A 27,142-nucleotide genomic window follows, 5' to 3' on the forward strand; every position below is an offset into this window, starting at 1 on the left:
CATTAATTCATGAAAACTTGGCTTATTAGGCAAATCGGGCCTTGCATAGTTGGCTGAGAAGTGAGTTCTGGCTACTAGGTACGACATATATATATATATATATATATATATATATATATATATATATATATATATATATATATATATATATATATATATATATATATATATATATATATATATATATATATATATATATATATATATATATATATATATATATATATATATATATATATATACAACTGACGATTTACTATAAAACCAGAAAAACGGCCAGCCTACTCATGAGAAACTCTCCAGACACGAAACAGAACGCTTTAAAAGAGACTAACGTCGTCTATGCCTTCAAATGCCCACTTGGGGACTGTAAGCTCCAAAAAACCCAGTATATAGGCAAGACAACAACATCTCTTTCTAGGCGTTTAACGATGCATAAACAACAGGGCTCCATTAAGGAACATATAATCTCTTCCCATAACCAAACCATCGCCAGAGAAATCCTAGTAAACAACACAGAAATCATCGATAGATACAGCGATAGCAGGCGGCTCGACGTTTGCGAGGCACTACACATCAAGAAGTCAACACCAGCAATCAACAGCCAATTATTGCACAACTATATTCTACCCACCTCAAGACTCCGCTCCAATATAGAAGCATCAAGAAATATGGACCAATAGGCTTTCTACAAACACTTCTATTCAATATCCATTGTTTCGTGTTCTGTCTTGTGTTGATACTTTTAATACCCTATTAATATCCTCTAATGCCACATCATCCTTCCCACCTTACTCAAATGTAATGCCACATCACCCTTCCCACCTCACTCAAATGTAGATATAAAATCAGGGAAACGCAAGTTCTAATCAGTTGTGTATTTGTGAAGTCTTTGAAAATGTAATAAGTTTTACGAAACGCGCCCGTGTCGCGTCAGACTAGAAATAAAAATGAATTTTGGAGAAGTGATTTTTGATTTACCTCCAACAGTGAAGCATAATGTACGAAAGATTGAGAAAATTCGTGTTAGAATTATTAATCTTACTTTTTCGGTCATATTTAATAAAATATATATATATATATATATATATATGTCGTACCTAGTAGCCAGAACGCACTTCTCAGCCTACTATGCAAGGCCCGATTTGCCTAATAAGCCAAGTTTTCATGAATTAATTGTTTTTCGACTACCTAACCTACCTAACCTAACCTAACCTAACTTTTTCGGCTACCTAACCAAATCTAACCTCTAAAGATAGGTTAGGTTAGGTTAGGTAGGGTTGGTTAGGTTCGGTCATATATCTACGTTAATTTTAACTCCAATAAAAAAAATTGACCTCATACATAATGAAATGGGTAGCTTTATCATTTCATAAGAAAAAAATTAGAAAAAATATATATTTTTTTTTAGTTTATTAGGCAAATCGGGCCTTGAATAGTAGGCCAAAAAGTGAGTTCTGGCTACTAGGTACGATATATATATATATATATATATATATATATATATATATATATATATATATATATATATATATATATATATATATATATATATATATATATATATATATATATATATATATATATATATATATATATATATATATATATATATATATATATACATTAGTAATCAATAGACAGGCACAATGCTACGCAAAACCTGAGCAGGATGTCACACGTCCGCCCATCTGAGAAATCAAGAGGTAGTATAATGTACCTGGCTTGCTAAGGTTCAAGTCCTTCTCAGCAGATGAGTTCTTGTTGTTATCTATTACTTGTGCGTTTATGCAAGTGAGTTGTGTGTAGGAAGGCTCAAGTTTTTTCTAGTAGATGGGATTGACTTGATGAAAATGAATTCTGATCTGTTACTATTGCTGAGGTCATTGGGGGTTGATCTGTTGGGTAAATTTCTCCCAACATTCAATCCTTTTAGTGATCTGCGTGGTGTAGAGGTCAGAGTACTGTCTAAGTCAAGGTATATAATACACCTGGCTTTCCAAGGTTCGTTTCCTTGTCAGGATATGATTTCTTGTTGTTATCTCTTACCAATGCGTTTAAGCAAGTGGGTCATGTACATGAAGACCCGAGTTTTCTCTAATGAACAGAATTGACTTGATGAAAATGAATTTTTATCCCTTACTATTGCTGGTGTCATTGGGGGAGTTGATCTGTTGGGTAAACTGCTCCCAACGTTTAATACTTTTAATGATCTGTATATTGTAGTGGTCAGAGAACTGGTTATGTTAATGTGTAATGCAACTGGCTTTCTAAGGTTGGAGTCCTCACGAGATGAGTTCTTGTTGTTATCTATTACTTGTGCGTTTATGCAAGTGGGTCATGTACAAAAAGGCACGACTTTTCTCTACTAAATGGGGTTGACTTGATGAAAATGAATTCTGATCTCTAACCATTGCTGATGTCATTGGGGGGTTTATATGTTGGGTAAATTGCTACCAACGTTCAATCCTTTTAATGATCTGCGTTTTGTAGTGGTCAGAGTACTGGTAATGTCAAGGTTTGTAATGCATCTTGCTTTCCAAGGTTAGTATCCGTCTCAGGAAATGAGCTCGTTGTTGTTATCTATTTCTTGTGCATTTATGCAAGTGGGTCTTGTCTATAAAGGCTCGAATTTTCTCTAGTAAATGTGACTGACTTGATGGAAATGAATTCTAGTATCTTACCATTGCTGGTGTCATTCGGAGTTCATTTGTCGGGTAAATTGATTCTGATGTTCAATTCTTTTAATGATCTCACAGTGTAGTGGTCAGGGGTCTGGTTATGTAAAGGTGTGTAATGAAACTGGCATTCTAAGGTTCGAGTCCTTTTATGAATATGAATACTTGTTGTTATCTATTACGTGTGTATTTATGGTGATACGTAATTTATGGGCAGTGACTGGGCCGTGTACATAAAGGATGAAGTTTTCTCTAATAAATGGGATTGACTTGATGAAAAGTTCTAATCTATTTCCACTGCTGGTGTCATTGGGGGTTAATCTGTTGGTTAAATTGCTTCTGATGTTCAATCCTTTTAATGATCTGCGTGGTGTAGTCAAAGTACTGGTAATGTCAGGGTGTGTAATGCATCTGTCTTTGCAAGGTTCGAGTACTTCTCAGGAGATTAGTTCTTGTTTTATCTATTACTTGTGCATTATGCAAGTGGGTCGTGTACATAATGGGTCGAGTTTTCTCTAGTAAATGTGATTAACTTGATGAACATTATTTATGATCTATTTCCCTTGCTAGTGTCATTTGGGTTGATCTGTTGGATAAATTGCTCCCGACATTCAATCCTTTTAATGATGTGCATTGTACTCACCTAGTTGTACTCACCTAGTTGTGATTGTGGGGGTTGAGCTCTGGCTCTTTGGTCCCGCCTCTCAACCGTCAATCAACAGGTGTACAGGTTCCTGAGCCTATTGGGCTCTGTCATATCTACACTTGAAACTGTGTATGGAGTCAGCCTCCATCACATTGCTTCCTAATGCATTCCATTTGTCAACCACTCTGACACTAAAAAAGTTCTTTCTAATATCTCTGTGGCTCATTTGGGAACTCAGTTTCCACCTGTGTCCCCTAGTGCGTGTGCCCCTTGTGTTAAATAGCCTGTCTTTATCAACCCTGTCGATTCCCTTGAGAATCTTGAATGTGGTGATCATGTCCCCCCTAACTCTTCTGTCTTCCAACGAAGTGAGGTTCAATTCCCGTAGTCTCTCCTGTTACGAACCCGGATCCCGCGTCCGAGCCTGGAGCAGTGACAACCACGCCATCTGTGGGTCAGCTCCCGAAACCCCCGCCAAACGAACGACGACACCGGATGAGGACGGCGAATATCGGCCACAAGGGCCAGTTTCCAGTCCTGTGCAGCTCACAACACAGCCGCTCCTGACCTCTGGTGAGGTGGTGCTCCGACGACAGCGCCATCTATGGACTGGATACGTCAGGTGTTTGCGCCCGAGCCCGTAAGTGAGGTGTTTTAGTGTCCCAGTTATTGATGACGTGTCTGCTTACAGAGCCGACCTGGGACTGCTGTGTTGAAGGTTGAGTCAGTCTACCCGCGGCAGCCAGTCTCCATACCTTGAACCTTGCTGCAGCTGTTGTGACGTCGTCCCCCCCGTAAGAACACTGTGGTGTGTTAGCCTGCCAGTGGAGTGGCAGTAAGAGGATTTACCCGGGACCGACTGTTGGAGACGATCATCCACTGGGGTACTGAAGACAGGAGAGTGACTTGTGGTGTCACACGAAGCTCCTGTCTAGGGCGTTCCCCTTTGATCGTTCGTGGAGTGGCCGTACAAGCCTTGTGGGCTCAGAACCTGCCAGCAGACCAGCTGGACGTGTGGTTGACGGCCTCCACGGCGGTGCCCCCCACTAGACCCGTGTTTTGGCTGACCTGTGGCCAGGGTAGGCTCAACTTCTTTGGAGAATTAATTGTGAGGCCACGAAGAGAGCACCAAGTATTCGGCACCAAGAGTTGTGGCACCAGCGTCTTCAGCAGAAGACATCGATTGAGGATTAATCCCCTTGTCAAGTGTTAATACCCCTCCCCTTTGTGCACTCATTCATTTTATATATTTAAACGGTGATGGTAATAATTATAATATTAAGTTCTTAGCTTTCTTTCCTTACTCCCTTTAAGTTACTTGCGTCACGGATCTCATCCCTTGATAGCCACTACTGGCTTGGGAACGGATACATATATCTTCCTCTAACAACATCAGAGTAAGGACCCCGTTGTGTCCCGAGAGGGCCGTAACATAATTGGCATCCCCAGCGGGATTCGAACCCGCGGCCTCTGGATTAGAATCAGTGATGTTGCTCATACCTCATAGCTCATACCTCTCAGCTCGGGTAACATTGTGTTGTGGTCAGAGTACTGGTTATGTCAAGGTTTGTAATGCATCTGGTTTTCCAATGTTCGAGTCCTTCTCAGGAGATGAGTTCTTGTTGTTTAATATTACTTGGACGTTTATTCAAGTGGGACGCGTACTTGAGGCTCGAATTTTACATAGGAAGTGTTATTGACTTGATGAAAATTGTTTTTGATCTCTTACCATTAATGGTGACATTGGGGAATAATCTGTTGGGAAAATTGCTCCTGACGTTCAATATTTTTAATGATATGTGTGATGTAGTGGTCAGAGTATTGGTTATGTCACTGTGTGTAATGCACCTGGCATTCAAAGGTTCGAGTCCTTCTCAGGATATGAATTCATATTCTCATCCAGTACTTGTGCGTTTATGCAAGTGAGTTGTGTGCATGAAGGCTCAAGTTTTTTCTAGTAAATGGGATTGACTTCATGCGAATGAATTCTGATATCTTACCATTGTTGGTGTCATTGATGGTTGATGTGTTTGGTTAATTGCTTCCGACTTTCAATCCTTTTAATGATGTGTGTGGTGTTGTGGTCAGAGTATTGGTAAAGTCAAGGTGTGTAATGCCCCTGGCTTTCAAAGGTTAAAGTCATTCTCAGATGAAAACATTTTGTTATCTATTACTTGTGCGTTTATTCAAGTGGGTCATGTAAATGAAGGCTCGTGTTTTCTCTAGTAAATGAGACTGACTTGATGAAAATGAATTCTGATCTATTAGAATTGCTGGTGTCATCGGGGGTTGATCAATTTTGGTTAATCACATCTTGGACATCACCTGCCAGATGATGTCCAAGATGTGTTGGAGGCAGCGCATGTTGTAGGCGTTCAGCTGTCTTTCCTGACTGGCACGGAGTGTCCAGGACTCGCTGCCAAATCGGAGAGTGCTCAGGACACAGGCTCTGTAAACCTGGATCTTTGTATACACAGTCAGCTTATTGTTGGTCCATACTCTCTTTGTTATTCTGGAGATGGTAGTAGATGCCTTACCGATGCGTTTCCTTCCGTGGCAGATCCGAAGGCGTGCTGCAGCATAATTGCGAAGAAAATTCCGAATAGGGTTGGAGCCAGGACGCAGCCCTGCTTTACTCCACTTCGGATGTTGAAGGTGTCTTATGTTAGGCCATCAAAGACCACGGTGCCCCTCATGTTCTCGTGGAAAGATCTAATGATGCTGAGGAGCCTGGGTGGGCATCCGATCTTGGGGAGGATCTTGAACAGGCCATCCTTGCTGACGAGGTCGAAGGCCTTCGTCAGATCTATAGAGGCTACAAAGAGTGGCTGCTTCTGTTCCCTGCATTTCTCCTGACAGAAAAGACCATGTCGACGGTGGACCTGTTAGCTTGGAATCCACATTGTGATTTGGATAGACTTTCTCTGCAAGTACTTAAAACCTCCTCAGTGTGACTCGAGCAAAAAGCTTTCCGACAATACTGAGGAGGGAGATGCCACGGTAATTGTTGCAGTCGCCCCTGTCACCTTTATTCTTATACAGGTGACGATGTTGGTGTACCTCATGTCCTGTGGCACCTCTCCTTTTTCCCAGCAGAGACAGAGGATTTCATGCGGCTCCATGAGCAGGTTACCTCTGCAGCACTTCAGGATCTCAAAAGTAATGCTTTCTTTTCCAGGAGCTTTGCCAGAAACAAGGGAGGCTAGGGCCTTCTGAGTTCTAAGTGTACCAGGTCGGTTCGCTATCGAGCTCCAATAACACAGGCAGGCAGGCACTCAATGGCACTCAGGGCGTCTTCGGTGACCACTTTCTCCCTGGCGTATTGCTCGAAGTAGTGCTCCACCCAGTGCTTCAGCTGCAGTGTCTGGTCCTAAATCACCTCGCCTGTGGCAAAATTCAGGGGGAGGAGGGAGCGGTCTTCTTCTGGATTGGGCCGAGGGCCTGCTTGATGCCGTCATACATCCCCCCTTTACATTGCCTGTATGTGCTGCAGTCTGTATCTGGGGGCAGAGCTGGAGCCAATAGTTGTTGGCACATCACCTGGCGCTTTGCTGCACTTTGCAGTGGACGGCCCGAAGGATCTGTAAGTTGCCCTGACTTGGACAGGGTCTGTAGGCTGCCAAGGCATTTCTCTTCTCTTCAATGACAGGTGTCATTTCCTCTGAGTGAGCCTCGAACCAGTCTGTCGACATGCTGGTCTTCTTGCCAAAGGTGGACATGACAGCGTTGAACACAGCGTCTCCTGAAGTGTTCCTATCATTTACAGGCGGTGACCCTGGTTGGGCCAGGAAGAGCTTCCTCGAGCACACGTGCACAATCTTCCACCTTGTCTTGGTAGTGTTGATGCGAGGTCTGCCCCTCTTTTTCGAGTGGTGATTCTTCTTTGTTTGCATTTTGACCCTGCTACATACCAAGGAGTGTGCGGTGTCATAGACGGCAATCTAGTAGCTATGCGTAATCTTGATGCTGGTTAGACTTGCACGCCTGGTTAGAATCAGGTCAAGCTGGTGCTAGTGCATGGATCTGGTAAGTCTCCAAGAGACTCGGTGTTGAGGCTTTGTGCCGAAGAACGTGTTTGTGACACAGAAACCATGAAGGCAGCAGAGTTCTATCAGACGTTGTCCGTTCTCATTCATCCTCCTTATGCCGAATTGACCCAGACAAGCGGGCTAAAAGTTGTGATCAGCAGCCACTCTGGCGTTGAAGTCGCCGAGGATGAACAGTGGCTCCTTTACAGGGATTCTCGCTATGACTCTGTTGAGGTCATCGTAGAATTTTTCCTTTGCCTCTGCTGGAGAAGTCAGGGTTGGTGCATATGCACTAAGTACATTGACTGGTCCTGTTTGGGATTGCAGTTGCAGAGACAGAATTCATTCGGTTTCCCCCGTCAGTGGCATAATGTGTCCCAATACTGCATTCCTGACTGCAAATCCCACACAAGGTGTTCTCTGGTCTCATCTGGAGGTTTTTCTTGCCAGAAGAAAGAGAAGGCCCTGTCTCTTATAGATCCTGATCATGGAAGCCTGGTCTCTTGGAGAGTAACAATATCCATATGCAGTTTGCTCAGTTCCATATCGATGATTACTGTTTTTCGGGCGACGTTGATTTCTTGCAGGTCGTCAGAGAAACCTGTTGCCAGTGTCCTGACATTCCATGTGCCCAGCTTAAGGGCAGATATTTTCTTTTTGGGTTTGGTATTGCTTAGTGCAAAGTTGTCAGGCCGCTTGTCGGTTTTCACCTTGAACTCTACTCACCCAGTAAGGTTAACAGATTCTCATGGATTTCCGGTCTGCTTTCAACACTAATACAATTGGGGCAGCCCACTCACTATGTGTAATTGGCTCTAAGATGCCTTCTGCAACATACCTTTCCAGGGTTGATTCACCCAATTGCTTCTAACAGAATGTAACTGCTCTTGCAATAACGGATTTAGCTGAAGCCCCACTTTTCAGGTGAATTTTTGCCACCATCGTCGTTTATACCTTTAAATGCCCACTTAGGGACTGTAAGCCCAAAGAACTCAGAATACAGGCAAGACAACAACGTCTCTTTCCAGGCGATTAACAAAGCATAAACAACAGGGCTCCATTAAGGAACATATAATCTCTTCCCACAACGAGACCATCACCAGAGAAATCTTAACAAACAAGACAGAAATCATCAATAGGTACAGCGATAGCAGGCGGCTCGACATCAGCGAGGCACAACACATCAAAAAGTCAACACCAGCAACCAGCAGCCAATTAATGCACAACTATATTCTACCCACTTCAAAACTCCGCACCAATATAGAAGCATCAAGAGGAAGTATAGGCCAATAGGCCCTTTGCAGTTAATTCCATTCTTCTCTTTCAGTATTAGGCATCCATCAGTCTCAGGAGATTATGGAGTTGCATTCTGATGTCGGCCTGGTCTGGAGTGGCCTCACCAGGGCGCAAAGCCAGGTTAGGTTGATTCAGGGGAGAAGATGTTACCAGGCAGCAGTTCCTCCCCTCTCCACGGTGCTGAAAGTCTCCAATGGAAAGGCATACGCCAATATGATTGGTTCTAGTACCGTCGCAGGAACTGTGAGTTCCGGGGATGACCTCGAAGTTGGTGAAGTAGGGTTCAAGGACCTCCAACCTCGGAGACCGCCGTGGTTGGGGCTGGAGAAGAACCACCCCATCAATGGTTATGAACGACCCTAGCCCTATGAAGGAGGGCCTGGGCTGCACGACCCTCGGGAGGTGGGTTGTATATATATATATATATATATATATATATATATATATATATATATATATATATATATATATATATATATATATATATATATATATATATATATATATATATATATATATATATATATATATATATATATATATATATATATATATATATATATATATATATATATATATATATATATATATATATATATATATATATATATATATATATATATATATATATATATATATATATATATATATATATATATATATATATATATATATATATATATATATATATATATATATATATATATATATATATATATATATATATATATATATATATATATATATATATATATATATATATATATATATATATATATATATATTATTAAATATGACCGAAAAAGTAAGATTAATAATTCTAACACGAATTTTCTCAATCTTTCGTACATTACGCTTCACTGTTGGAGGTAAATCAAAAATCACTTCTCCAAAATTCATTTTTATTTCTAGTCTGACGCGACACGGGCGCGTTTCGTAAAACTTATTACATTTTCAAAGACTTCACAAATACACAACTGATTAGAACTTACGTATCTCTGAGTTTATATCTACATTTGAGTGAGGTGGGAAGGGTGATGTGGCATTAGAACAAGATGGGATATTAATAGGGTATTAAAAGTATCAACACAAGACAGAACAAAAACAATGGGTATTGAATAGAAGTGTTTGTAGAAAGCCTATTGGTCCATATTTCTTGATGCTTCTATATTGGAGTGGAGTCTTGAGGTGGGTAGAATATAGTTGTGCAATAATTGGCTGTTGATTGCTGGTGTTGACTTCTTGATGTGTAGTGCCTCGCAAACGTCAAGCCGCCTGCTATCGCTGTATCTATCGATGATTTCTGTGTTGTTTACTAGGATTTCTCTGGCGATGGTTTGGTTATGGGAAGAGATTATATGTTCCTTAATGGAGCCCTGTTGCTTATGCATCGTTAAGCGCATAGAAAGAGATGTTGTTGTCTTGCCAATATACTGGGTTTTTTGGAGCTTACAGTCCCCAAGTGGGCATTTGAAGGCATAGACGACGTTAGTCTCTTTTAAAGCGTTCTGTTTTGTGTCTGGAGAGTTTCTCATGAGTAGGCTGGCCGTTTTTCTGGTTTTATAGTAAATCGTCAGTTGTATCCTCTGATTTTTGTCTGTAGGGATAACGTTTCTATTAACAATATCTTTCAGGACCCTTTCCTCCGTTTTATGAGCTGTGGAAAAGAAGTTCCTGTAAAATAGTCTAATAGGGGGTATAGGTGTTGTGTTAGTTGTCTCTTCAGAGGTTGCATGGCTTTTCACTTTCCTTCTTATGATGTCTTCGATGAAACCATTGGAGAAGCCATTATTGACTAGGACCTGCCTTACCCTACAGAGTTCTTCGTCGACTTGCTTCCATTCTGAGCTGTGGCTGAGAGCACGGTCGACGTATGCGTTAACAACACTCCTCTTGTACCTGTCAGGGCAGTCGCTGTTGGCATTTAGGCACATTCCTATGTTTGTTTCCTTAGTGTAGACTGCAGTGTGGAAACCTCCGCCCTTTTCCATGACTGTTACATCTAGAAAAGGCAGCTTCCCATCCTTTTCCGTCTCGTAAGTGAAACGCAGCACGGAACTCTGCTCAAATGCCTCCTTCAGCTCCTGCAGATGTCTGACATCAGGTACCTGTGTAAAAATGTCGTCAACATACCTGCAGTATATGGCCGGTTTCAAGTTCATGTCGACTAAGACTTTTTGCTCGATGGTACCCATGTAGAAGTTTGCAAACAGGACACCTAGGGGAGAACCCATGGAGACCCCATCTACTTGCTTATACATGTGCCCATCCGGGCTCAAGAAGGGTGCCTCTTTATTACAAGCTTGGAGTAGTTTCCTCAGAATACTTTCTGGCATGTCAAGAGGAGTACAGGCTGGATCACGATACACTCTGTCGGCTATCATTCCAATTGTCTCGTCCACAGGTACGTTGGTAAACAGCGATTCTACGTCCAACGAGGCTCTTATCCCTGTGGCCCGTGTACCCCGCAGTAAGTCCACAAATTCCTTTGGAGACTTCAGGCTGAAGGCGCAAGGAACATAAGGAGTCAGCAGGCCGTTGAGTCGCTTCGCCAGTCTGTACGTGGGTGTGGGTATCTGGCTAATGATTGGCCGAAGTGGGTTTCCAGGCTTGTGCGTCTTGACATTTCCATACGCATATCCAGGTTTATATTCCCCAATGATCTTTGGCAGGTGGAGTCCGGATTTCTTGGCGTTCACAGTTTCGATCAGTTTGTTGACCTTTGCTTTTAATTCGGCTGTAGTGTCCTTCGTTACCCTTTGGAACTTAGTTTGGTCAGAGAGTATGATGTTCATTTTCGCCAGATATTCGTCTTTTTTAAGAATGACATATATTGACGACTTGTCACCTCTCCTGACAACTATCTCCTTGTTCTCACGAAGGCTTTTAGCTGCCGCTTTAAGCTCGGGGGACAGTATGGTGCTTCTGTAGTTGCCTCGATTCTTTCCTCCTTCTGCAATAAGTTCTACTTGTAAGGTATCTTTGGTAGTGACCTTCTTTTGTGTCTCGAGGTCGAATATGTCGTCCAACAGAATTTCCAACTCTACTTTCCGGAGTAGAGAATTTCCAACTCTACTTGAAGGAGGCATTTGAGCAGAGTTCCGTGCTGCGTTTCACTTACGAGACGGAAAAGGATGGGAAGCTGCCTTTTCTAGATGTAACAGTCATGGAAAAGGGCGGAGGTTTCCACACTGCAGTCTACACTAAGGAAACAAACATAGGAATGTGCCTAAATGCCAACAGCGACTGCCCTGACAGGTACAAGAGGAGTGTTGTTAACGCATACGTCGACCGTGCTCTCAGCCACAGCTCAGAATGGAAGCAAGTCGATGAAGAACTATGTAGGGTAAGGCAGGTCCTAGTCAATAATGGCTTCTCCAATGGTTTCATCGAAGACATCATAAGAAGGAAAGTGAAAAGCCATGCAACCTCTGAAGAGACAACTAACACAACACCTATACCCCCTATTAGACTATTTTACAGGAACTTCTTTTCCACAGCTCTTAAAACGGAGGAAAGGGTCCTGAAAGATATTGTTAATAGAAACGTTATCCCTACAGACAAAAATCAGAGGATACAACTGACGATTTACTATAAAACTAGAAAAACGGCCAGCCTACTCATGAGAAACTCTCCAGACACAAAACAGAACGCTTTAAAAGAGACTAACGTCGTCTATGCCTTCAAACGCCCACTTGGGGACTGTAAGCTCCAAAAAACCCAGTATATAGGCAAGACAACAACATCTCTTTCTATGCGTTTAACGATGCATAAGCAACAGGGCTCCATTAAGGAACATATAATCTCTTCCCATAACCAAACCATCGCCAGAGAAATCCTAGTAAACAACACAGAAATCATCGATAGATACAGCGATAGCAGGCGGCTTGACGTTTGCGAGGCACTACACATCAAGAAGTCAACACCAGCAATCAACAGCCAATTATTGCACAACTATATTCTACCCACCTCAAGACTCCACTCCAATATAGAAGCATCAAGAAATATGGACCAATAGGCTTTCTACAAACACTTCTATTCAATACCCATTGTTTTTGTTCTGTCTTGTGTTGATACTTTTAATACCCTATTAATATCCCATCTTGTTCTAATGCCACATCACCCTTCCCACCTCACTCAAATGTAGATATAAACTCAGAGATACGTAAGTTCTAATCAGTTGTGTATTTGTGAAGTCTTTGAAAATGTAATAAGTTTTACGAAACGCGCCCGTGTCGCGTCAGACTAGAAATAAAAATGAATTTTGGAGAAGTGATTTTTTATTTACCTCCAACAGTGAAGCGTAATGTACGAAAGATTGAGAAAATTCGTGTTAGAATTATTAATCTTACTTTTTCGGTCATATTTAATAATATATGTCTACAGGAAAGACTGCTACCAAAATATACTAATATATATATATATATATATATTATATATATGTATACATACAGTCTTTATATACATATATACAGTCTTTATATATATATATACAGTCTTTCCTGTAGACATATATTATTAAATATGACCGAAAAAGTAAGATTAATAATTCTAACACGAATTTTCTCAATCTTTCGTACATTTCTTTTCACTCTTGGTGGTAATTCAAAAATCAATTCTCCAAAATTCATTTTTGTTTCTAGTCTGACGCGACACTTGAGCGCGTTTCGTAAAACTTATTACATTTTCAAAGACTTTAGTTTACACATACACAACTGAATAGAGCTTACACATCTCCGATTTGTTTATATCTACATTTGAGTGAGGTGGATGGGGTGAGGTGGTATTTAATAAGGTATTAATTTCATCAACACAAGACAGAACATGAAACAATGGGTATTGAATAGAAGTGATTGTAGAAAGCCTATTGGTCCATATTTCTTGATGCTTCTATATTGGAGCGGAGTCTGGAGGTGGGTAGAATATAGTTGTGCATTAATTGGCTGTTGATTGCTGGTGTTGACTTCTTGATGTGTAGTGCCTCGCAAACGTCAAGCCGCCTGCTATCGCTGTATCTCTCGATGATTTCTGTGTTGTTTACTAGGATTTCTCTGGCGATGGTTTGGTTGTGGGAAGAGATTATATGTTCCTTAATGGAGCCCTGTTGCTTATGCATCGTTAAACGCCTAGAAAGAGATGTTGTTGTCTTGCCTATATACTGGTTTTTTTTTAGCTTACAGTCCCCAAGAGGGCATTTGAAGGCATAGACGACGTTGGTCTCTTTTACAGCGTTCTGTTTTGTGTCTGGAGAGTTTCTCATGAGTAGGCTGGCCGTTTTTCTGGTTTCATAGAAAATCGTCAGTTGTATCCTCTGATTTTTGTCTGTAGGGATAACGTTTCTATTAACAATATCTTTCAGGACCCTTTCCTCCATTTTATGAGCTGTGGAAAAGAAGTTCCTGTAAAATAGTCTAATAGGGGGTATAGGTGTTGTGTTGGTTGTCTCTTCAGAGGTTGCATGGCGTTTCACTTTCCTTCTTATGATGTCTTTGACGAAACCATTGGAGAAGCCGTTGTTGACTAGGACCTGCCTTACCCTACAGAGTTCTTCGTCGACTTGCTTCCATTCTGAGCTGTGGCTGAGAGCACGGTCGACATATGCGTTAACAACACTCCTCTTGTACCTATCTGGGCAGTCGCTTTTGGCATTTAGGCACATTCCTATGTTCGTTTCCTTAGTGTAGACTGCAGTGTGGAAACCTCCGCTCTTTTCCATGACTGTTACATCTAGAAAGGGCAGCTTCCCATCCTTTTCCATCTTGTAAGTGAAACGCAGCACGGAACTCCGCTCAAATGCCTCCTTCAGCTCCTGCAGATGTCTGACATCAGGTACCTGTGTAAAAATGTCGTCAACATACCTGCAGTATATGGCCGGTTTCAAGTTCATGTCGACTAAGACTTTTTGCTCGATGGTACCCATGTAGAAGTTTGCAAACAGGACACCTAGGGGAGAACCCATGGCGACCACATCTACTTGCTTATACATGTGCCCATCCGGGCTCAAGAAGGGTGCCTCTTTAGTACAAGCTTGGAGTAGTTTCCTTAGGATATTTTCTGGTATGTCAAGAGGAGTACAGGCTGGATCACGATACACTCTGTCGGCTATCATCCCGATTGTCTCGTCCACAGGTACGTTGGTGAACAGCGATTCTACGTCCAACGAGGCTCTTATTCCTGTGGCCCGTGTGCCCCGCAGTAAGTCAACAAATTCCTTTTGCGACTTCAGGCTGAAGGCGCAAGGGACATAAGGAGTCAGCAGGCCGTTGAGTCGCTTCGCTAGTCTGTACGTGGGTGTGGGTATCTGGCTAATGATTGGCCGAAGTGGGTTTCCAGGCTTGTGTGTCTTGACATTTCCATACGCAGGTACCTGATGTCAGACATCTGCAGGCGGAGTTCCGTGCTGCGTTTCACTTACGAGATGGAAAAGGATGGGATGCTGCCCTTTCTAGATGTAACAGTCATGGAAAAGAGCGGAGGTTTCCACACTGCAGTCTACACTAAGGAAACGAACATAGGAATGTGCCTAAATGCCAAAAGCGACTGCCCAGATAGGTACAAGAGGAGTGTTGTTAACGCATATGTCGACCGTGCTCTCAGCCACAGCTCAGAATGGAAGCAAGTCGACGAAGAACTCTGTAGGGTAAGGCAGGTCCTAGTCAACAACGGCTTCTCCAATGATTTCGTCGAAGACATCATAAGAAGGAAAGTGAAACGCCATGCAACCTATGATGAGACAACCAACACAACACCTATACCCCCTATTAGACTATTTTACAGTAACTTTTTTCCACAGCTCATAAAACGGAGGAAAGGGTCCTGAAAGATATTGTTAATAGAAACGTTATCCCTACAGACAAAAATCAGAGGATACAACTGACGATTTACTATAAAACTAGAAAAACGGCCAGCCTACTCATGAGAAACTCTCCAGACACAAAACAGAACGCTTTAAAAGAGACTAACGTCGTCTATGCCTTCAAACGCCCACTTGGGGACTGTAAGCTCCAAAAAACCCAGTATATAGGCAAGACAACAACATCTCTTTCTATGCGTTTAACGATGCATAAGCAACAGGGCTCCATTAAGGAACATATAATCTCTTCCCATAACCAAACCATCGCCAGAGAAATCCTAGTAAACAACACAGAAATCATCGATAGATACAGCGATAGCAGGCGGCTTGACGTTTGCGAGGCACTACACATCAAGAAGTCAACACCAGCAATCAACAGCCAATTATTGCACAACTATATTCTACCCACCTCAAGACTCCACTCCAATATAGAAGCATCAAGAAATATGGACCAATAGGCTTTCTACAAACACTTCTATTCAATACCCATTGTTTTTGTTCTGTCTTGTGTTGATACTTTTAATACCCTATTAATATCCCATCTTGTTCTAATGCCACATCACCCTTCCCACCTCACTCAAATGTAGATATAAACTCAGAGATACGTAAGTTCTAATCAGTTGTGTATTTGTGAAGTCTTTGAAAATGTAATAAGTTTTACGAAACGCGCCCGTGTCGCGTCAGACTAGAAATAAAAATGAATTTTGGAGAAGTGATTTTTTATTTACCTCCAACAGTGAAGCGTAATGTACGAAAGATTGAGAAAATTCGTGTTAGAATTATTAATCTTACTTTTTCGGTCATATTTAATAATATATGTCTACAGGAAAGACTGCTACCAAAATATACTAATATATATATATATATATATATTATATATATGTATACATACAGTCTTTATATACATATATACAGTCTTTATATATATATATACAGTCTTTCCTGTAGACATATATTATTAAATATGACCGAAAAAGTAAGATTAATAATTCTAACACGAATTTTCTCAATCTTTCGTACATTTCTTTTCACTGTTGGTGGTAATTCAAAAATCAATTCTCCAAAATTCATTTTTGTTTCTAGTCTGACGCGACACTTGAGCGCGTTTCGTAAAACTTATTACATTTTCAAAGACTTTAGTTTACACATACACAACTGAATAGAGCTTACACATCTCCGATTTGTTTATATCTACATTTGAGTGAGGTGGATGGGGTGAGGTGGTATTTAATAAGGTATTAATTTCATCAACACAAGACAGAACACGAAACAATGGGTATTGAATAGAAGTGATTGTAGAAAGCCTATTGGTCCATATTTCTTGATGCTTCTATATTGGAGCGGAGTCTGGAGGTGGGTAGAATATAGTTGTGCATTAATTGGCTGTTGATTGCTGGTGTTGACTTCTTGATGTGTAGTGCCTCGCAAACGTCAAGCCGCCTGCTATCGCTGTATCTCTCGATGATTTCTGTGTTGTTTACTAGGATTTCTCTGGCGATGGTTTGGTTGTGGGAAGAGATTATATGTTCCTTAATGGAGCCCTGTTGCTTATGCATCGTTAAACGCCTAGAAAGAGATGTTGTTGTCTTGCCTATATACTGGTTTTTTTTTAGCTTACAGTCCCCAAGAGGGCATTTGAAGGCATAGACGACGTTGGTCTCTTTTACAGCGTTCTGTTTTGTGTCTGGAGAGTTTCTCATGAGTAGGCTGGCCGTTTTTCTGGTTTCATAGAAAATCGTCAGTTGTATCCTCTGATTTTTGTCTGTAGGGATAACGTTTCTATTAACAATATCTTTCAGGACCCTTTCCTCCATTTTATGAGCTGTGGAAAAGAAGTTCCTGTAAAATAGTCTAATAGGGGGTATAGGTGTTGTGTTGGTTGTCTCTTCAGAGGTTGCATGGCGTTTCACTTTCCTTCTTATGATGTCTTTGACGAAACCATTGGAGAAGCCGTTGTTGACTAGGACCTGCCTTACCCTACAGAGTTCTTCGTCGACTTGCTTCCATTCTGAGCTGTGGCTGAGAGCACGGTCGACATATGCGTTAACAACACTCCTCTTGTACCTATCTGGGCAGTCGCTTTTGGCATTTAGGCACATTCCTATGTTCGTTTCCTTAGTGTAGACTGCAGTGTGGAAACCTCCGCTCTTTTCCATGACTGTTACATCTAGAAAGGGCAGCTTCCCATCCTTTTCCATCTTGTAAGTGAAACGCAGCACGGAACTCCGCTCAAATGCCTCCTTCAGCTCCTGCAGATGTCTGACATCAGGTACCTGTGTAAAAATGTCGTCAACATACCTGCAGTATATGGCCGGTTTCAAGTTCATGTCGACTAAGACTTTTTGCTCGATGGTACCCATGTAGAAGTTTGCAAACAGGACACCTAGGGGAGAACCCATGGCGACCACATCTACTTGCTTATACATGTGCCCATCCGGGCTCAAGAAGGGTGCCTCTTTAGTACAAGCTTGGAGTAGTTTCCTTAGGATATTTTCTGGTATGTCAAGAGGAGTACAGGCTGGATCACGATACACTCTGTCGGCTATCATCCCGATTGTCTCGTCCACAGGTACGTTGGTGAACAGCGATTCTACGTCCAACGAGGCTCTTATTCCTGTGGCCCGTGTGCCCCGCAGTAAGTCAACAAATTCCTTTTGCGACTTCAGGCTGAAGGCGCAAGGGACATAAGGAGTCAGCAGGCCGTTGAGTCGCTTCGCTAGTCTGTACGTGGGTGTGGGTATCTGGCTAATGATTGGCCGAAGTGGGTTTCCAGGCTTGTGTGTCTTGACATTTCCATACGCAGGTACCTGATGTCAGACATCTGCAGGCGGAGTTCCGTGCTGCGTTTCACTTACGAGATGGAAAAGGATGGGATGCTGCCCTTTCTAGATGTAACAGTCATGGAAAAGAGCGGAGGTTTCCACACTGCAGTCTACACTAAGGAAACGAACATAGGAATGTGCCTAAATGCCAAAAGCGACTGCCCAGATAGGTACAAGAGGAGTGTTGTTAACGCATATGTCGACCGTGCTCTCAGCCACAGCTCAGAATGGAAGCAAGTCGACGAAGAACTCTGTAGGGTAAGGCAGGTCCTAGTCAACAACGGCTTCTCCAATGATTTCGTCGAAGACATCATAAGAAGGAAAGTGAAACGCCATGCAACCTATGATGAGACAACCAACACAACACCTATACCCCCTATTAGACTATTTTACAGTAACTTTTTTCCACAGCTCATAAAACGGAGGAAAGGGTCCTGAAAGATATTGTTAATAGAAACGTTATCCCTACAGACAAAAATCAGAGGATACAACTGACGATTTACTATAAAACCAGAAAAACGGCCAGCCTACTCATGAGAAACTCTCCAGACACAAAACAGAACGCTTTAAAAGAGACCAACGTCGTCTATGCCTTCAAATGCCCTCTTGGGGACTGTAAGCTCCAAAAAAAACAGTATATAGGCAAGACAACAACATCTCTTTCTAGGCGTTTAACGATGCATAAGCAACAGGGCTCCATTAAGGAACATATAATCTCTTCCCACAACCAAACCATCGCCAGAGAAATCCTAGTAAACAACACAGCAATCATCGATAGATAGAGCGATAGCAGGCGGCTTGACGTTTGCGAGGCACTACACAACAAGAAGTCAACACCAGCAATCAACAGCCAATTAATGCACAACTATATTCTACCCACCTCAAGATTCCGCTCCAATATAGAAGCATCATGAAATATGGACCAATAGGCTTTCTACAATCACTTCTATTCAATACCCCCTCCCCGCTCAGCTCGTTGTCGCCGTGTGGGGGCTTAGTGGGCGGCTGCCGGAGTGTGATGCTCCTTGGGACAGTCCTCTGTCCTTTTCTAGCCTTGTGCTCCTGCTGCCGTCCTCTCCAATTCTGCTGGGCATCTTTTCCTTTTCCTTCTGTTTCGTTTTTCTCCCCCCTCTTCTCCTATCTGCTTGCCGTTTCCTGCCGACCTTTTGCTCGTTCTGGTTCTTCCCTTGGAGTTCTTCTATTTTGACGCCTGGGTGCTTGAGGAGGCATACTCTTGCACCCGTAGAACTGCAGTACCCGACGTCGAGAGCGAGGGGAACCTTTTATTTTCAATCCCCACTTCGTCACTGAACCCGATCTCGACGGACTGTCGGTTTCTTAAGGTGGCGTTTGTGGGGCGTATACTCACGACGCACCCCTAGGAGGCCCCGACAAGATCGGCGATAGCTTCTTGTTGGGTGTCCTGCCTCTAATTGTGGCTCCATGGTGGGTGTGGGGGCACATTCATGAGTGAATTCTTCTTTTCGTCAAGATGATAACCCCTGCTTCGGCTTCTTCTGGTTTACCTTCTCAGGCTCGTGGGGTGGGCGACCAAGCCCCCGAGTCGGTCTGTATTGGAAGACCGGGCTCTGTAGCCTCCGCTGCATTGGGCCCTGACCTTGCTCCTCCTTTGGCCTCTCTGACTCCTTCCTCTGGCTCCCCTCCCTCCTCTGTGGTTGGGTCGAGCCCCAAGCCCCCAGTGGTGACTACCTCGTCCCCTGGCGCGGCTCCTTCTCTGGTTGTAACTACTGCACCTTTTAACCCCTCTCTCTCTGGGGGTTCTCACCGCCGTCCTCGTCACGGCCGTCCTCGCTCGATTCCTTCCAGTTCTGCTACCTATCAAGCCTTGTTTGGTCCCGCTTCGTGGGCCAAATATTTTGATCTCCTCCCTCTTGATTCTGCGCCTCCTGACGATTTCTCCCTCCATCGACATCTCATTGATTCCGTGGATGCCTCCATTACTTTCAACCCCACTCGTCTCGGTACACGTGTCGTTGCTGCTCCTTCTCAGGATGCTGCTTCCCGCTTGGCTGCCTTATCCTGCCTTGGCGAGACCCCCGTTCGGGTCTCGAAGAACGCTCAGTTGAATGCCAGTGTTGGCACTATTTTGCTCCCGCCCCATGTTGCGACCGGTGTTCGGGACCTGCGCGACTGCCACGACGATATTCGACATATCCTCGCTGCCCAGGGCCATTCTATTCTCCAGGTGGACACGTTTACTCGTCCCCCTCGTGGTAGTCGCCGTCAACCCCTCCGGGTTGTGAAGATTACCTTTGATGGTAGGACCCTTCCACCCTCTGTCATTCTTGCTGGTGCCAGGTGCTCTGTCCAGGAGTACATTCCTTCTCCTCGGCTCTGCAACAAGTGCTGGAGGTTTGGGCATGGTGCCCTCCGCTGCTCCGAGACTGTCTCTCTCTGTCCTTTGTGTGGTGGCGAAGGTCACTCTAAGTCGGAGTGCGCTTCTCCCCAGGCTCGTTGCCTCAACTGCGGTGAGGCCCATCCTACCTTCTCCCGTGCGTGTGTCCATTACAAGCTTGAGGCAGCTGTCCTCAACTTGAAGCACCAGGAGCGTTTATCTTTTCCTGAGGCGAGGCGCCAGGTTCGCCGGCTCCCGCCTTATGCTAATATCTCTTATGCTCGCGTGTTGCGCTCTTCCTCTCCTCGTCCTTCCCGCCTTCCTCAGACTCACAACCGTTTCCGGGCCTTGGACCCTGATGCGCCCACTGCCCCCTCCTCTGTCCCTTTGGGTTCTCTCCCGAATGATCTTCCTCCTGGTCCTCTGTCTGGGGTTCCCCTTCCTTCTACCCGGTCTGTCGTGTCTTCTGTGTCTTCTTCCTCGTCCCCCTCCGATCCTCCTTCCCATCCTCTTCCTCCATCTATCGGCTCTCCCCACCGCCTGTCGGTGCGGGCGGATGTCCATCGCTCTCCTAACGGCCGTCGTGTGTGCTCTCGTTCAGCTTCTCCTGTTGAGACACTGGAATCCGTTGCCCGGTACGTAGTTGCTGGGACACCGGTCTCTTTAAGTCAGAAGCGTAAGCCTGGCTCCTCTCCTTCCTCTTCCCCGGCGGGTAAGAAGGCTTCGCTTTCTTCCTCAGCTCCTCCTTCTGGCTCTGTTGCTCCTTCCCCTCCCGTTTCAGTGCTTGCGCCCCCTGTTCCTGCTATGGAGGTTTCTTTGGCCCCTGCTTCCCTTTCGGTTGCTGCTCTTGCTGGGGTGTGCTCCCCTCTTTCTACTCCCCCTCTTCCTGCTGCTGTCCTTGACTGCTCCTCTCCGTTGTCTCCTCCTCTTCCTCCTCCTCCTCCTCCGGACCCCGCCCACCCACCTCTGATCTGTTCTCCCGTTTCCTTCCCTCCGTCTTTGCTCAGTTTACCCATGCCCCCTAACCCTGACTTTGCTGACCCTGATCCCGACCCTGATATTCTTTAACGTGCTCTGTTGCTCTTTCGCCTTTGTTTCTTCCTTGTTCTCTGTTTTTGTCCTTTCTCTTCTCGTCGTTGTCCATTCTTCAATGGAACGTTCGAGGTTATTACGCCAATTTCCTCGAACTCCAACTTCTGATTTCGCGGTTTTCGCCCCTTTGTGTCTGTCTCCAGGAGCCAATGCTTGGTGCTCGTCCTGGTCGTTTTCGTGGCTATTCCTTTCTTTCCCCCCCCCCCCCCCCAGCCATTGCTGGGGCTTCTAATTCTTCTGCTCTCTTGATTCGGGCTGATGTTCCCTTTGTTCCTTTACTTTTTCCTTCGCCTCTCCATTGTTCTGCTGCTCGTATCTTTGTGGCGAAATGGTACACAGTTTGTTCCATTTATCTCCCCCCGAGTGTCCCGCTCTCTCTTCCTGATTTGAAACACCTCCTAGACTCCTTGCCGGAGCCTGTGCTCCTGCTGGGTGACTTCAATTGTCGTCATTCTCTTTGGGGTGACGTTCTGACGAATACCCGGGGTCGCCTCCTTGAGCCGTTTCTCCTCTCTTCTTCCCTGTCTCTTCTGAATTCTGGTGAGCCCACTCATTTGGACTCTCGAACTCGCACCCTTTCTTGTCTTGATCTTTCTCTCTGCTCTTCTTCTCTTTACTTAGATTTCACGTGGCAGGTTCTTGATGACCTCCATGGAAGTGATCATTTCCCCATCCTTGTTTCCTTTTTCTCTTTTCGCCCTTCCCTCTCTTTCCCTAGGTGGCAGTTTGCTAAGGCGGACTGGACCCTATTTTCCCTCAGTGCTACTCTCTCTGACCTCTCCCTTCTGCCCCTCTCTCGCGCTCTCCTTTTTCATGACACTGTCTTCAACGCTGCCCTCCGCTCTATTCCTCGCTCTTCCTCTCGGGGTCCACGGAAGTGCGTTCCCTGGTGGAATGCGGACTGTGCTCGGGCTGTCCGCTGTAAGCGTGCAGCCTGGAAGAGGCACCGCCGTAGGCAGACGACCGATTCTTTTCTTTTCTTTCGGAAAGCGAGTGCGGTGGCCCGTAGGGCCATCCGTACGGCTAAACGTGAATGTTGGGCATCTTATGTCTCAACAATTACGTCCGAAACCCCTCTGGCCCAGATCTGGAAGCGTATCCGCAAGATAGCGGGTAAGTTCGTTCCCGATGTTTCACCGGTCCTTCACCTCCATGATACTCTTGTGGCGGACCCGTTGCAGGTCGCTTCCGAACTGGGTTCCCACTTTTCTTCTGTTAGCTCTGGTCTTCATCTTCCCCAATCTTTCCTTCTTCGTAAACCTGTCCTTGAGTCTCGTCCTTCAGATTTCTGCACTCATCTTCAGCTTCCCTATAATGATCCCTTCTCTCTCTCTGAACTTCGTTCTGCCCTGGCCCTCTGCGGTTCTACGGCGGCGGGCTCCGATGGTATTCATTATGAGATGCTTCGCCATCTCCCTCCGAGCACGTCTCAGTATTTACTGAGTCTGTATAATCGGATCTGGGAGTCGTCGTCAGTCCCTGAGGACTGGCTCGATGCCGTTGTCCTCCCTGTTCGCAAACCGGGGTCTCTGGGTACTTCCCCTAAGGACTTTCGCCCTATTGCTCTCACAAGTTGTGTCTGCAAACTCTTTGAACGTATGGTTAACGTTCGTCTGATGTGGTTCCTGGAACACCATCACCTCCTCTCCCCTTCTCAATTTGGTTTCCGCAAGTGCCGCAGCACGACAGATGTCCTGGTGAACTTGGAGGTCTATATTCGTACTGCTTTTGCTGCGAAGACCTCCGTTGTTGCCGTCCTTTTTGACCTAGAAAAGGCTTATGACACCACTTGGCGTTATCATATCCTATCTCAACTTCATTCTTTTGGCCTTCGTGGTCATCTCCCTCTCTTTCTCCGCAGCTTCCTCTCTCGTCGTTCCTTTCGGGTGCGCCTTGGTACCGCTCTCTCTCCCTCTTTTCAGCAATACGAAGGTGTGCCCCAGGGTAGTGTTCTGAGCACTACTCTTTTTCTGGTTGCCCTCAGTGGTCTTCTTTCCTCTCTTCCTTCTGGTGTCTTCTCCGCTCTCTATGTCGATGATCTTACCCTTTGTTGTCAGGGTGATGATTCCCCTCTCCTTCAACGCCGGCTTCAACTTGCCATTGATGCCGTGTCGTCTTGGGCCACAGGTCATGGCTTCAAGTTCTCTACTTCTAAGACTTGTGCCATGACTTTTACGCGGAAACGGGTCCCTCTTTGTCACTTTATGGTCATCCCCTTGAATACAAAGATTCCGCGAAGCTTTTGGGGTTATTCCTTGACACTCGTTTGTCTTGGTCTCCCAATATCTCTTACCTCCGTGTTGAGTGCTCTAAGGCCCTTACCCTCCTTCGGGTCTTGTCCCATACTTCTTGGGGGGCAGATAGGCGCACTCTCCTTGCTTTACATTCCTCTCTCGTCCAGTCTAAGCTCGATTATGGTTGCCCTGCTTACTCGTCTGCTTCTCCTTCTACTCTTCGCCGTCTTGATGCTTTGCACCATACTGGGTTGCGTCTCAGTTCTGGTGCCTTTCGTTCGACTCCCATCCTTAGCTTGTATGTTGACACTGGCTTCCTGTCTCTCCAGGACCGCCGTGATCGCTACTGTCTTCGCTATCTTGCGCGGTCCTTACAACATCCTTCCTCTCGCCTCTGTCGTGCTTTAACTTTTACCCCTCCTGCGGTTCCTGTTCCTCTTCACCACCTCCCTCTTTCTGTCCGGTTATCTCGCCTACAGGATTCTCTTTCCGTTCGTATTTCTGATGTTTCTCCTCGTGTTGTTCCTTCTTTGCCCCCGTGGAGGGTCCCTCTTCCGCGGTTTTGTACATCTTTGACCCGTATCACTAAAGCTTTTACCCCTCCTACGGTTCTAAAACGTCTTTTCCTCGAGCACTTTTCTTCTCACTCCCGCTCCGTTTCTGTCTTCACCGATGGGTCTAAGTCAGCGGACGGTGTTGGCTACTCTGTTGTTTTTCCTGATCGCACTTATATGTGTCGCTTGCCTCCGGAGACTAGCATCTTTACAGCGGAACTTTATGCTATTCTCTATGCTCTTCGTCTCCTGCTTTCTCGTTGTCAGTCTTCCTTTGTGGTTGTTGTTGACTCTCGTAGTGCCCTCATGGCTCTCGGGTCCTTTAATCCGGTTCATCCAGTAGTTGTCGAGATCCAGCATTGGCTGTTTCTCGTTCACAGTAAATTTAAGTCGGTTGAGTTTTGTTGGGTTCCCAGCCATATTGGTGTGTCTTTCAATGAGCGTGCGGATGCTGCTGCCAAGGAAGCTGTCCGCTCTTGTCCCATCTCTCGCAAAGGCATTCCGTCTTCCGACTTTTACCCGGTTATCCATTCCTCAGTCTTTACCCGTTGGCAGGCTTCTTGGTTGTCTGTTACTGGTAACAACCTACGTACTCTTAAATGTTGTGTTTCCTCGTGGCCGTCCTCCTTCCACCGTAACCGGCGGTGGGAAACAGCTCTGGCGAGGTTGCGTATTGGCCATACTCAGTTAACCCATGGTCACTTGATGGAGCGCCGCCCTGCTCCTTATTGTCCTAGTTGCATTGTCCCTCTTACGGTCGTGCATGTCCTTCTTGAATGTCCTGACTTCCAGGACGAGCGTGTGTCTTGCTTTCCGACCGCCCCTCGCGGTCACCTGTCCCTCGATAGAATTCTTGGTGACTCGGATACTTTTGATATCGTTCGCCTTATGCGTTTTTGTTCTCGTATTGGCATCCTTGGTGATATTTAGCGCCCTCTGATTATTTTGCGTACTTGATGGTGCTACATAGCCTTCCCGGTTTGGTGCCTTCTTTTGATAATTACTTACTTACTTCTATTCAATACCCATTGTTTCGTGTTCTGTATTGTGTTGATGAAATTAATACCTTATTAAATACCACCTCACCCCATCCACCTCACTCAAATGTAGATATAAACAAATCGGAGATGTGTAAGTTCTATTTAGTTGTGTATGTGTAAACTAAAGTCTTTGAAAATGTAATAAGTTTTACGAAATGCGCTCAAGTGTCGCATCAGACTAGAAATAAAAATGAATTTTGGAGAATTGATTTTTGAATTACCACCAACAGTGAAAAGAAATGTACGAAAGATTGAGAAAATTCGTGTTAGAATTATTAATCTTACTTTTTCGGTCATATATAATATATATATATATATATATATATATATATATATATATATATATATATATATATATATATATATATATATATATATATATATATATATATATATATATATATATATATATATATATATATATATGCGAACAAGCCTGAATGGTCCCCAGGACTATATGCGACTGAAAACTCACACCCCAGAAGTGACTCGAACCCATACTCCCAGGAGCAACGCAACTGGTAACTACAGGGCGCCTTAATCCTCAAAGTGGCTCAAATAGCCTCGGCTATCACTTCCTTTTGACGGCCGTGATGGTCAAGTGGATTAAGGCGCCCTGTAGTTACCAGTTGCGTTGCTCCTGGGAGTATGGGTTCGAGTCACTTCTGGGGTGTGAGTTTTCAGTCGCATATAGTCCTGGGGACAATTCAGGCTTGTTCGCATATATATATATATATATATATATATATATATATATATATATATATATATATATATATATATATATATATATATATATGTATCTATCTATATATATATATATATATATATATATATATATATATAATATATATATATATATATATATATATATATATATATATATATATATATATATATATATATATATATATATATATATATATATATATATATATATATATATATACCCATGTAGAAGTTTGCAAACAGGACACCTAGGGGAGAACCCATGGCGACCCCATCTACTTGCTTATACATGTGCCCATCCGGGCTCAAGAAGGGTGCCTCTTTAGTACAAGCTTGGAGTAGTTTCCTCAGAATACTTTCTGGCATGTCAAGAGGAGTACAGGCTGGATCACGATACACTCTGTCGGCTATCATTCCAATTGTCTCGTCCACAGGTACGTTGGTAAACAGCGATTCTACGTCCAACGAGGCTCTTATCCCTGTGGCCCGTGTACCCCGCAGTAAGTCCACAAATTCCTTTGGAGACTTCAGGCTGAAGGCGCAAGGAACATAAGGAGTCAGCAGGCCATTGAGTCGCTTCGCCAGTCTGTACGTGGGTGTGGGTATCTGACTAATGATTGGCCGAAGTGGGTTTCCAGGCTTGTGCGTCTTGACATTTCCATACGCATATCCAGGTTTATATTCCCCAATGATCTTTGGCAGGTGGAGTCCGGATTTCTTGGCGTTCACAGTTTCGATCAGTTTGTTGACCTTTGCTTTTAATTCGGCTGTAGTGTCCTTCGTTACCCTTTGGAACTTAGTTTGGTCAGAGAGT

This window comes from Procambarus clarkii, chromosome 26, assembly GCF_040958095.1.
Source record: "Procambarus clarkii isolate CNS0578487 chromosome 26, FALCON_Pclarkii_2.0, whole genome shotgun sequence".
NCBI lineage: Eukaryota > Metazoa > Arthropoda > Malacostraca > Decapoda > Cambaridae > Procambarus > Procambarus clarkii.